Below are 13,904 nucleotides of genomic sequence, written 5' to 3' on the forward strand. Positions count from 1 at the left end.
GTAATTCAACTCAGCAATTTAGAATTAGGAAGTGCAGTACAGGAGATACCATAATTTGCACTGCAGCATAAAACCAAGATCCTTTTTGCAGATGAAATTTTAAAATGCCATCATTTTAAGATAACTGTATCAGGCAAAGTGTGTCAGATAAATTCCATCTTTGGTTATTATTCCGTGTTTAGCTGTTTAGCTAAGTTGCACTTTTTTTTTTTTTAAGAATATAACATTCTCTATTTATTTCTAAATTAATATGTATTATTTTTGAATATCATTATTAGGTAATTGATTTTATGTTCACCTGAGGTGACTGATGGCATTACAGATGAATATGAAGTGCTCGTTAAGTAAACAGTATATTAGTTCTTTTACAATCATTGAGGACAAAATATATACTGTGCTCTGTAATGTTTGAGTAACACATAGCCTGAAAATGTGGTAGTATTTATCTTGTATAAAAGAAACGTAGAACCTATGATAGTGTAACAATTTGCATAGATTACAAATATATATATATTTGCATGTATAAACCACTTCCTTCTATTCACATAACATCCCATCATTTTGTTGCCATTACTGCACAATGTTGAAAAAATCAGCCCCAAACAACCTACTTCTGAATTATGGAATTTAATTTCCAACTAAAATCATGTCAAGTCATGTCAGACACTGCAGAGAAACAGCAAGAGATGCCTGTTTCTCTGTTTTGTGTTAGTCTCTCTCTCTCTCTTCATCTATCTAATATACAATACGTATTCTAATATTTTCTGCACATTAACGGGAATTTTACTGGACTTGTAATGATTTGATCATGAAATATTCACCAACATATGTAGGTAACCCCATGAATGCTCAATATTAAGACAAGTCCAGCGGAATCAAAAAGAACTGAGAACAGATCCCACCAATGCTTAGAAGAATTCTAGATCAAGCCCTGTTTAAAACAAAACCAAAATCTATTTGCAGATATGATGCTCACTCAGAAATTAGTGAAACGAGCACCCTTAGCATAAGATTCAAATAAATGCCTCATCTTGTACAACCATATACAACTAACATGACCTAACATGTTACAAAATAATAAATGTGATTTGGTAAGTTATTTTGTAAGAGCACAGATCTGGATTTTCAGATGCTCACTTTGTGTTTTACTTGGCTCAGACCACTCTGCTTTAAAGTCTTGTGCCATGATGGAATGATAATTGGGTGTTGATGAAAAACATCAATCATCATTGTATTGTGATTTGAGTTATATTTGTTTTAAAGTTGAGCAGTAAGATGTTGTGAAATAAACCATATGGGTTTGGTGATTGCACTTTAAAAGCTCCTTCATTTCCAGTCCAAGTGTGAATCATTCCTTAAATCAATAGAGCTTATTGAAACTCTAGGATTACCTGAAAGGGTTTTGAAGAGTTTGTCAGTAAAGGAAAAATATTCTGACTCTTTTCTAGTACATATCTCTTTGTGCTCCATATCCTCCCTAATACTTCTGAACCCTTACTGTGGACATTTTCCCAACATTCCTGCTGGGACAAGCCAGACTGATTTTGAAGTTTTGTTTAGCAAAGTCATTCAGAGGAAGTGTTCTGTTATCAGTAATTTAAATGATTCATCCAAAAAGAAATGAAAATAAAGACAAAATGCCCAAAGTTTCATTGATCTTTTAAGCATATTTATACCAGTTACTTCAGATTACAGGGAGGAGATTAATTTTTGCCTGTGGTTGAAAACAAGTAGCTAATTACATAAAAAGAGATTATATAAAACTGGCACTGTTTTATATATGAAACTATTTTGAGTGTTACATACATGATAACCAGACATTAACATCACAAGTGATTGATTGCTAGGACAGGGCTGAGGCTTGTTAGTTGTTTAGATGACCCAGAAAGTCCAGAGTAAATGAGAGTCTTACAAATGGTGGTTACAGATGATGTAACCAATATGCAATGCAGCTTGTGTAGAAACCTATAGCTTCAATGAGGGATACAGGTGCTCTTTTCCTTCTTTAACCACAAAGAGCACAGACTTTAATTAAAAATTGTTTTCTACTGTTGCTATGTGTAGGTTTCAATGTAAGAGACACTAATATGAAGTTATTTCACTTCAGTGCCCAACAGGAGCCCATCCTCTTTTTCTGCTTTTTGATATCTAGCATGCTAAAACTTCTGAGGCTAATACCAGTAAATACCCAGTGATCTGGAGTTTCTGAGATTGGGGTGGGATTCTTAGGTCAAGTAGATCATACATATATGATGATCTTAAATAGACATTTATGTAGGTCAAAAGGCGTTAGTTTCAGAGCTGAAGAGCTTCACGGAGAAGTGTGAAGAGGAGGGATTATCAGTTTAGGCTTTTGTTCTGTGGTGTGCCTACACTATAGAAACTAAGCTGATGTGTGAAAGTGAGTGAGGAAGTTATGACTAGGGAGCTTGGCTGATCAGGACCAAATGCAAAGAGAGCTAAGTAAAGCGACAAATGAGCTGGAGAAGTGTGTTGCAACTGGTAAGTGAACAAATGCATTTGAAGAAGGTGTTGAGAGAGAAGTAAACAGTGATAGTGATTCAGCAGGAATCTTTCCTATTCTTTACTGCAAAATGTCTTCAATCTTCACTCACCTTTTTTCATCCACTTGTCATCCATCTTCCCTTGTTCTCACTAAAACACTTCTCTTTAACCTCCTCCTCCTTGATTACAGTGTCCTTGTTTTCCATTCTGAAACTACAGTGAACATGCATGGGAATGTTTAAGTGGTTCAGACTATTGGCTACAGCCCCTCACTTATTTTGGCTACAGAAACTACTGTTAATTTTTATGTTCCTCTAACTGCTATCTCATAATGAACGCAAAGCACTTTCAAAAGTATGAAATTAATTAATGATCCCTCATGAGACTTTTGCCTATTTTTGCTTTAAAGTTTACACTAATTTCAGCTTGGGTCAGAAGGCTGAAATTATCTGTAAGGGTCATACGAGTCAAAATTCTCAGCTTTTAGAATTCAAGAATCACCTGCGCTTGCAGGGGGAAAAAAAAAAAAAAAAAAGACAGCTTGTACAATGTTGACAATTGCGTTTTCGTGGATAAGCAAATAAAAATGAGGCTTAACTTCTGGTATTCATATATTACTTCAGGTTTTCCCAATTGTCTCAGAGCTTTCCTGCATGAGTGTGCACATGTTCTAGGTCCTTTAGAAATTCAGCAAACACCTAACATGCAGCCAAGTTCTGAATACTGTCAGTAAGCGTGTAAGATCCTCAGAACGACAAAGGCAGTTCTCAGTCACTTCAAACCAGCTTTTCAGAAGAGCTTGGCTCTTACCTAACCTTAACTACAGTTAAGATTTTGAGTAGTGTTAAGAAGCAAGAAACTCTGACTGACCAGGCTTTCAAAAAGACTTACCAAGACCTAAGCTTTTCATATGACGCCCACTTAAACTGATCCTAAGCAGAGGTTGAGCTTGTATATGTATATGTATATACAGTATATGACAGTACATGACAGTATATGACAGTATATGACAGTAAGTATCACTTCTGTTTCATAGATATGTCGACCTTCAAGATGTCTTTGACAAGAGGGGGAAATTTCTTCATAAAAATAAGTTTTGACTTTGAATACTAGGCATACTTCCATGTCTTTGCAAGAACTTGAAATTTTAACTTGAAAATAACTCTCTTGAGGGATAAGTGTATAGTCTCTATGCCTAGGCATGCTAAGCCTTAGCAATTCTGTTTTTATTTATCTGGACTGGATTTTATTGTGTTCGTTTATGTCATATTATCCACCTTGTATATTTCATGTATGTTTTTATTATTATTATTATTATTTTTTCAAGTGGTATGGTAAACCAGGCTAGCAAAGACATGATTTCTATTACCTCCTTCATATGAAAGAGGAACGGACCTAACCAAAATCACCAACTGTGGTTTGTTGCAGTGACATTACAAATCATGGTGATGACCTCTAAAAGAGTTTGCTCTACTTTAATCAATAATCATTATACCCTCATTATGTTTACCTTTTTATGCTATAGACAGTAAGAGGATTAGTCACTCCTTAATCACTCTGAAGCATATTTTTAGAGGATTTCAGGGTAGATATTCAGTCCAGAAAACTGGTTCTAAAAATACCTTTCAGTTTTTAAGAAATTCTGTTGTTTTTACAAAGTCTAAACAAATGACATCTCTATGTTTTCCAAAATATAATAAACCAAACTAAAATATCCACAAACTTTCCCCATATCCTGTTAAGCAATCTTCATTTTCTTGAAACATAACCTCATAATGAAAAACTGAGTTTGAAAAGGCAGAGTAGGGGAGGGAAAAAAAAGACATTCAGTTTAAGAAACATTTGCTTCTGTGTATTCAGGCCTGCAGAAAGTGCTTGGCCTCTTTACCTATCTGTAAACACAGTCAAAATGCCCCAAGGTATTAAAACCCAACGTGTCAGCAAATACTAGGAGTCAGGTGTTTAGTGCTCTTCATGTGTGGATGCTTGAGATTTTGCCAGGCACCACTGAACAGCTTTCATCTCTGCATAGTTTATAATGTGACAAAATATGCTGAATAAGAACAATGGTGGAAGCAAGACAATAAATAGTCTCTCACTTAGCTGGGATTCAGTAATTTTTACTGCCCACAGCACAGTGGTCTCAAAATATCTTTTTTTTTTCTAGTGTGATTGGTTCAGCCTACATAAACTGTAAGCACTGATCTTACAGCTGGGTTTGGAGAGCTTACACTGTAGGGACCATCAGCAATTTTTGTTCTTCCATTAACGAAGTGCAAACATCCTCATAGTTCTTAGTTTTCTTCAGCTTCCCAAATAGTCTTCACTATCCCAAACTCTTTGGAGTTTATTGCTCTTGTCCTCCATATACACTCTTGCTATTTTCAAGGGTCCTGAAAACTTCTTTCTCAGCTTCCTCTCTTAATTGTACAGACCAGCTGCAGTCAAACGACCATGGCTGGGGCTACTTTGAGCATCACAGAAGGAAAGAGGAGAAGTGAAATGTTTGTGAACAAGTGTCAAGAAAACTTAACAACTAATGTGTAAATGAAGTTATAGAGATGCTAAGTGCAAACCGCTGTCATTCTAAAAAGAATTATACCCTCCTTGAGATAAGTATCACTGTATATCTCCCTTTTCTTTTAGTCTTCCCTTGGTTTCTTCTACTAGCTGAAGCATCAGAAAAAAGGAAATAAAAACTAAATCTATCTGAAAATACTATAATTTTTCCCAAGAATCAGGCGAAGAGACCACAGAACCGAGAATGAAAATGGGTATAGCAGACAGCTAACCACAAAGTAAGATGAAAGAGAGTCTTACGGATTCGTGGGGGAGCAACATCAATCAGGCCATTTTTGTTAGACCACAGGAGCCCAACTGACCTTTGCTGGACACAGCATTGCAGATCAGGTGGAGTTTAGGTATGATTTAGTCTGTTGAAAGAGTTGTTTATAAAACTTGTTTTTATATCTAAGTTGTGTGGTTTTGGGGAGAGACATTTTTTCATAATGGGTAGCAGCTTTTGTGCATGGACCCTCTTTTGCTCATTTAAAAGCCATGCACCAGTTCAGCATACATCTTTGAAGAGTAATTGATGCAGACACATCCTCATCTGCCAATTCTGCTACAGGTGTTACTGCTGGAAGAAAAGTGGGACTGGCAACTGGCATCAGTAACATCTTAAACCACTGACAACAGAGCCACCAGCGGTGACTTGTCAAAACCCTGTGACACATGAAGAATTGCAGTGGAAGCAACTAAAACCCAACAAGTATAACGTGGACAACACTATTCCAGTTCTGTGTGCCTTTGGGTAAAAATTTATATTAGCTTGAGGTAACTGATAGGAAGCCAATAAGAATGATTAGAGGGTTAGAAGACAAAAGTTCTCCCCATGTTTCAGAGGAAAATTTGAACAAAGTAAATTTTCTAGTTTGAAAAATTAAGGAGGTACCCATGTGTATGTTTGAAAATCTTTTAACGCAGCTGCAAAAGGGAAGAAGAACAACATTTCTCTGCATACCTGCATAGGTATATAGACTTTCATTTTAGCGAGAACTATTTAGAATAGAGGCAAGGGGATGTGAATGGGACACTTTTGTCTTGTGGTACAAAAGTAGATTGTCTGGAGGAGCTGTGAAATCTTCATCACTGGAGATCCTTAAAGACAAACTAAGCCACCTTCTACTCAGGAATTTTTACCTATAGCTCATCCCTAAGGTTGGATCAATTCCTATGAAACCTGTGTTTGATGGAACATGTAAGTCCTCTAACAGATTTAGTTACATCATGCTTAGTCTTTGCTTCAATTTATTTTTATTATTACTATTATTATTTCTTATTTTGAAAAATGTTTTGGTAAAAATGTCCATTGCCAATGATAAAACTAGCAGGGAAAATAATAAAAAAATCCAAGGAGCGTAGCCAGTGTGGCTGTAATTTTTCCCAGTGTCTACTTTGAAGGGCTTTGCTGAGCTCCATAAAAAGATTGAAGTGAAACTGGAGTGACATAGAAAACTCTTCCCACAAGGGTAATGGACAGTTTTGAGGATACTGAGATTTGGAAATCAGAGTTAGATGTGAGTGTGATGCTTGTGCAGTACAATGTTTACATTTGTAGTCATTCAAGCAACGAGAAGAAACCACTTACAGTCATGAACTGCTTTTTCAACCTACCATTTTTGTATTTACGTTTAGTATAGTTGGTAGACTTGTACTCATACATGGTTCAGACATCCTGTGTTTTCAGATAAAAAAGGGCCATTTTGTCACTTGGTCTGATTTCTGTATAATTCAGGTCAAAAAAGTTTACCATGCAATCAACTTCATATAGCATAAAATTTCTTATGCAATGCCTTGGAAAATTATCAAAATCAGATTTTAAGAAGTTATATGATAGAAATACCCTACTATACTTTACTAGTGATCTATCAGCCTTAGTGTTAAAGAAGTACAGTACTGAATAAGCCTTTACAGCCACAAGACTCACACTTAAAGTGGTTTCATTGCTTTGCAAAGTCAATACTAATATCTTTCTCAAATGTACCTCCTAAGTTCCTATGGCAATCAACAGTGTTAGAACTAAAGTAAGTCTCCCACCTGGATTTATGTTCCTTGTCATCACTGGTATATAATCCCATGTGCTGCTTGTTAATTTTTTCCAATTTGATACTCTTTAAGGAGAAATATGTTCACCCACTTAAATACCTTAAAAATACAAATGCAATGTCCTGCCAAAATAAACAACAGATGCTCAAGCATACCTTGGGGTGAATACTTCAGTCAGAATAATCATTATCACATAATACACAACCACATTATCTTCATCTGTTCCTGTGGTGTATTCCCAGGAAACCTAGGCAACATATTTCATTGTACCAGGAGACAGTTGGGTTCAAGGCACGCTCGTCAAATCTTCTCATTCCCTTTTTGAAGAGATGAAAGATATACATAAACATTTATAGATAAAGCAAAAACAAACAACATGTGCAGCATATGAAATAAATTCTAGCATAATTTTACAATCATTTTTTCTACTACCACAAAGAGGACCTTAAAATGGCAAAGCCAGATGTGGATTTTGAAAAATAACCTATCAAAAAATGTGAGGATTTCAGAGTGTGTATTCGGAATATTTGAGATAACAATCATTATTGTGAAATTCAGATGCTGACATAGAACTTGGATCCCGAATAAACTTGATGTTTTTGTCTTCTTTTTCCTCATTACAGTTCACTTTCTACATATGAATCTTAAGACTTAATTATTAGTTTATGTAATTCTGTGCTGTATAATACCAAGTCCCATAACACATGAAGACTAGATTGGAAGACTGGAGAAAATGTGGGTTTCTGGACAGTGAACACTACACATTTTTTGTGTATTGAACAGAAAATCCTTGCATTTACCTTCCATGTGTTGATCCACTTTATGCATATTAAAATGCATGATTTATTAGCTCTAAATGTTTCTTATTTTACTTATAATGCAGTGGTTTAGTAATTTTACATTATCTGTGGCACCTTCATGCCTATACTTTGAACAACCTAACAGATTTTTTTTTTCCTTACAGGTTTTAGCTGTAACATTTGGTTTATCTACCCACTATTTTAAAGGTGCTAAGGATTTGAGTCTGAGCACTGAGAATTTTATGGTGGGTGTTGTACCAAATGCAGGTAGGTGCAAGTTAATATAGGGTAGCAAATTATAGCTATGCAGAATCTAATTATCAGGTGAAAACATTTGTTGCTGAAAAAACTTACAAGAAGGTGACTAAAAATGGCTTAGATGGTAAGATGTTTGTGGCACTAACCTAATCTGTGCCTCTGGGGGAGTGGGGTATTTATAAAGTGATGCAGCTCATTCTCTTGGTTTTGACATAGATGTGATTTCAGGGCTAAAATATATTAAATTTACAATCTCCTTAAAATATCAAGATACAGCCCAACTAAGGTCCAGACAGAAATCTAGTCCACTTACTGCCACCACTGCTTAACCCAATTGCAAATGCTGCAGAGATCAAACCACTCACAGAAAGGCTAAGAAGTTCTAGGCTCTGCTTAGTTTTTTTTTTTTTTTTTTGAACCCACTGTAATTCCTAGCCATAGGGATACTTAGACTATAGCTATCTTTATATATTCCCCTCAGGGAAATGGAGAAGGAACCTTAGTGGAGTTTCACAACCGAGGCTCAGGCTGTGATTGTCACAATTTCAGCTGCTTCTTGGTTCACTTGGAAGTAACACTGAGCCAGATCATCCCATGGCCTGATCATCTCTTTGGCAAGTGTCCAAGATCCCACATATACAGTCTGAAAAGAACCTGTAGTCTCCTGCTCCCATGAGTGTACACTTTGAGCATACATTACGCAGAGGCTGGATAGTGCCCCCAATATGCTGTTTGCAGTAGATACTCAGTTTATTAAGACTAAGCTCCAAATAGGGTCCCTACCTACTTTTTCCTATTTCTTGCCACTTGTCTCTTTGGAAAATGCCAATGTATCACTTAACTAGACTATACTGCTATCTGGACAGGCCTGATTATGTTTGCCTGTATTTCCCTCTGTGTATTTTCAGAAATATTGGTAACATACACACACACACACACACACACACACGCTCATCCGTAGCAGACAACTAGTCTTTTGGTGAGGCAGCACCTAAGTTTGTCATCTAAATTAGTTAGACTGTATTCTACCCAAAGTTTTATTGTTACAGCTAGGCCCATGTACATACTTTGTGCCAGATTCTACTCTCATACTTGTCACTGAAGTCTGTGAAGTTATTCTAGATTTGTACAACTATGATTCAGAACCAGAAATTATAGATCACTCCAGGCTGTCGGTGGTGATACACATTCAGATTCAGATTGTAACTATCTAGGGTGTTTTCACCCAAGGTTAACTTTGAATACAGAAGCCTTTGTAGAACTCTGACTGACACATTGATTTTAGAATTATTTTAGACAGAATAAGGAGTCAATTGGATCCAAACTTTGGTTATCACAAAAGCATTTAACTGAATGAAATCAGTAGTGGGTATTGCAGGGATCAGCTCTTGGTATAAAGGACATGCATTATTTATTATTATTATTATTATTATTATTATTATTATTATTATTATTATTATTATTATTATTATTATTATTATTATTATTATTATTATTATTATTTATCATTATTATTTATTATTTTGGTTATCAAGAAGATAATCATAATTTTCATGGTAAACAGTAGGTGCAGAAGAGTTTGTAGGATGAAAAATAATGAGGAGCTAGAGCAAGTTACTATTACAGAGAATTATATAATTTAAATGTTTGTGTTTCAGCCAAAAGCTTTTCTGAGTATCAAAATGCAATAGAGGGTATTTGGGAACCACGATTGCAGATGAGCGTAACAGGACAGGAAACAGCCTTGGGAAGCAATGAAACACATAAGAATTGAGCATTCAGAGCAATTAATGTCTCTCAGTATGAGTGAATTGTTAATGAAAAACTATGACAAAAAAGGATCCATGTGATTCTTGGTTATTTAAGAGAGAGTACCAGGTGGAAGCAGACAAACAATATTACTTCTAGTATAGCACTGTTAGATTAGATTAGTGTATCAGTGCTATCAGAATCTAGAAGAATGCAGATATATTAAAAATATCAAACACTCCTGAACAGAAACTTGAGAATATAAAGCCTATAATATAAGTTAAAAGGAGCACAGTTTCTGTGAACTTCTTAGTTCATAGAAGACATTCCCTGTGTTCAGGTGATACTGAGGAGAACTTTGATACTGAAAGAGAAGAAAAATGTAACAAGGATTAGCAAAGTAAGGCTCAGTCAAACTGAACTTCAAAGGAAGGTGCCTTCCTAACAGTAGTTAAACATGGAAATAGCTTACAGCAAAAAGGCTGCAGACACTAGATTACTTGGAATCATTAGAACAAGATTGTAGTTTGTTTTTAAGGACAAGAAGTTAAACTTCTTGAAGAAAATCTATGTCAGGAAAAGTCAGAGGGGTTAGGGGAGTGAGGTGGTCACAATGGTTCTTTTGGCCTTGACATCTCATTTTGCACTTCAGGGAACTTCCTTCTTTCCATTCTTCTAGCAGTCAAAAGAGAACATACAGTTGGCATTGTCCTCAGAAAACACATGACAATAATTACGATCAAGCATAGCATGCTTCAGCATTTCAGGCAGTAATATGCAAGAGGAAATTCATCATTTTTTTTACTTGTATTTTTGAGTTGCTTTGTCAGGCCACATTTTAGTTTGAATCTGCAAGATAGGTCAGATTAAAATTCAGAGAATGTATAAGGAATCTTTCTAGTTTGCTGGGCAATGCTGGTGTCCATCCATATGTCAGAGCTCAAACTGATTGTCCTGTCTTGAACCAGTACTATATTCTGGTTTTACAGACTAGATTGGCCTATTGGTTTTTGTTATTGCTGTTTCACTGTTTTGAGTTTGTTATTGAGGAGGAGAGGTTGTTTATTTACTTGTGATTTTCTTTCCTTTGTGGCATGGGATATGAATCATCCCGATCAGATCATCTGTACATCCCTTACTTAATGAGCTCCTTGCTGTTCAGAAGCCTCAGGCCTTGGTGGAACCTGCGTCTTTCCTTTTCGCTGCTGGGAGAGCACACTTGTTTCAGCTCTCAAAAGTAAAAATGTTTTTGTTTAACTCCATTTGTTGGCCTTAGCATAAACTATCCGGGTAAAACTTAATGGGTTGCAAATGCAGGAAGCTGGAATACATGATCTAAAGGTCTCCACTGGTCTTAAAACTTGCAGACTGTCTTGCAGTTATATGTCTAGTCTCTCTTAGAAATGTGTTTCTCTTGTGTATTTATGTGATACCTCAATTATTTTATTAAAAGGAAGAAGAAATTGTAATACACTGCATGTGAAAGCTGTGAAAATATTGGTAATATTAAGAGTTTCAAAGAACTTTTTAATTCATTCTTTAGGACACAGACTAAATCTGTCAGCAACTTAATGGCCATCCTGCTTTCACATTATGTCATCCCATACGGCACATGAATTATATAATATTTGCATTATGCAACTCTAACATATAATATTTATACAATCTGTTTCCCCCATTGGTTACTTAGTTTTATAGTCCCCTATTTAAATTAAATTTAGCTGTTAAATACATGTTACTAAATTTCTTACTATCGCTTCATCTGTGGCATGGAAAAACAATAATGGATCTTTTTTAAAAAAACAACAAATATATACAAAAAAAGAAAAACTTTAACAGGAAACTCACTAACTGTTTAGGAATCTAAAACACTCCCTGTTCCAAAGCCAAAATATTAATATTCATAGCTCTTACAGGTAAGATTTTTGTCAGTAGGCTGTTTGCCCACATTGATTAAGCCCCTTCCTCAACACCATACATTTTGAATTTGCTTATACTTATTAAACTCTTTCCCCCGTATCATACATATAGAGTTTGCCCATATTTATTAAACACTTTCCACAATACCATATATTTTGAGTAAAAAAGATTTAAATGTGACTTTTAAATAAAAAATGAATGCATGGATTAAAATGTATGCAGTATTTCTTGTCTTTTAAGGCCTATACAGAAAGTTCTATATATTCCCAACTAAGATGGAATGAACACGTAACACTGATTAAGAATGTATCACATGAATGTGTCTCTCTAAGCAAAGTATGAAATTATGTGCTCAGTAAATACAGAAATAAAATTAATTTTATTTAAATTTATTGCTGCAAAAGGTGTCAGTATCTATAATCCATATACAATATACATCCATCCATATCTATTCAAACACATACTTATATATAACTCATGGTAATTACAGATATTTTCCCGTTGGGTTTGTAATTTCTTTAATTGCTGTAGGCATCTTTTTTAAAAAAACAAGTATGCTGCAGCTGCACACAGCCATAAAGAATCTTAGTCAAATGTGTTTCCTTGAGTGGCTACTTTATTCTAAACAATTTTGGTAACCAAACTTCTCAAAAGTAAACAGAAAACCAAATCCATCTTTTTCTTTCATATCATTTTGTAGCTAGGTGGTAGAAATGCAGAATGCAAAAACTTTTTTGAAATTGAAAAAGTTATATAATTACAGGAAAGAAAATCTCTGGATTTTACTTTGCTTTTTTAGTCTTGATGTTTTCTGAAATGGCCAAGTCATTAAAACCCTTCAAGTGAGAGATTGCAGAGGATGTAGCAGCCTTGATGAGACTTAGTACTATTCTACAACACACAGGTATATTATTTTGAACACGCTTCTTTATTTTCAATTCTCTCCACAGCAGCAAGAAATAGAAAATATCAGCATGGGAAACTTTGTGTAGCATGAAATTCTGGCAATATATTGATGAGTCAGAAGATTCAATTTGCTGTAGCCAAGACGAATATAATTTGTGGGACTACTTTCAATTTATGCTTCATTGCATTATTCCTTCCCTGATAGATGATAAAGCTGTTTTTATTTTTTTTTTTAAGAAACATTACGGATCTGTAAAAACATAACACTCTCTTCTGTTCTTTATCTGCACTGAGATCCCTCTATGCTTCCTTGGCTATAAATGTCATTTACAGCCTACACTGCCAAAGTGTTTTAATGGATTTTGGAGGTAAGTGAGAATAAGGCTCATCCTGCTAAACATAGATAGAGTGTAAAATGATGAACTATGAGACCATCCACCTCCACTTACTGACAGGCATAGTCTAAATGAGCCTATAGAGAATCAAAACTATTGGAATTTACAAGCTGGGGAAAAAAAGGAAGAATGTGTAAGGAGGTGGAAATTAAAGCCAATTTACACTTTCCCTACTCCTCATGCTAGTTATTTTTCCCGTTACTACCTTGTCTTCCAAACCCTTGGCATGCAGGCTACATCATCGTATACTGAGATTCACACACTTTTTTTCCGATACATTTTCTCCCTCATATACATTTATCTTTCATTTGGGACCAAATTTTTAAGATTTCTGTCCTTCCCCTGCTTTCAAATGACACTGACAACAGTGAAATCAAAGGACATGTCTTCCCTCAGAATGCTACCCCAATGCCATTATAGGTTTATTTAATCTGGTAGTAGAGTTGAGAGCATATGAGGCTCTTACTCTATTCAGGAAAAGTTAACGGTTCCCTGCAGGACTATATAACTCTTCTTTACTTACATTAGGAATAGTTTGATTCTAGTAATACCATGGCACAGCAGCTCTGGAAGACATTCATCATGTCTTTCTGCTTCTTGTTCAGTGGAATTATGCAAAAATGGTGTGTGAGAAGAGATTTGAAATGCACTTTTAAAGTTATATGTTACAGAAATTCTGAGAAGTCACAGAGGATTCTTCTGAGTTAGCTTTCTTATTGAAATATGCAGTTTATTACAGTGAGAAGGGGCTCTAAAGAGCAAA

At 35.3% G+C, this 13,904-nt stretch overlaps 1 long non-coding RNA gene across 1 annotated transcript; it reads left to right on the forward strand.

Annotated features, from left to right (window-relative positions):
* The first annotated feature begins 2,108 nt into the window (after positions 1-2,108).
* LOC121067476 lies at positions 2,109-12,199 on the forward strand. The gene is made up of 4 exons (XR_005818310.1): positions 2,109-2,502; positions 5,636-5,841; positions 8,078-8,180; positions 11,040-12,199. It is a non-coding gene; the product is annotated as an uncharacterized LOC121067476 (long non-coding RNA).
* Positions 12,200-13,904: the final 1,705 nt, after the last annotated feature.

The sequence above is a fragment of the Cygnus olor genome, chromosome 1 (genome assembly GCF_009769625.2).
Source record: "Cygnus olor isolate bCygOlo1 chromosome 1, bCygOlo1.pri.v2, whole genome shotgun sequence".
In the NCBI taxonomy this organism is placed as follows: domain Eukaryota; kingdom Metazoa; phylum Chordata; class Aves; order Anseriformes; family Anatidae; genus Cygnus; species Cygnus olor.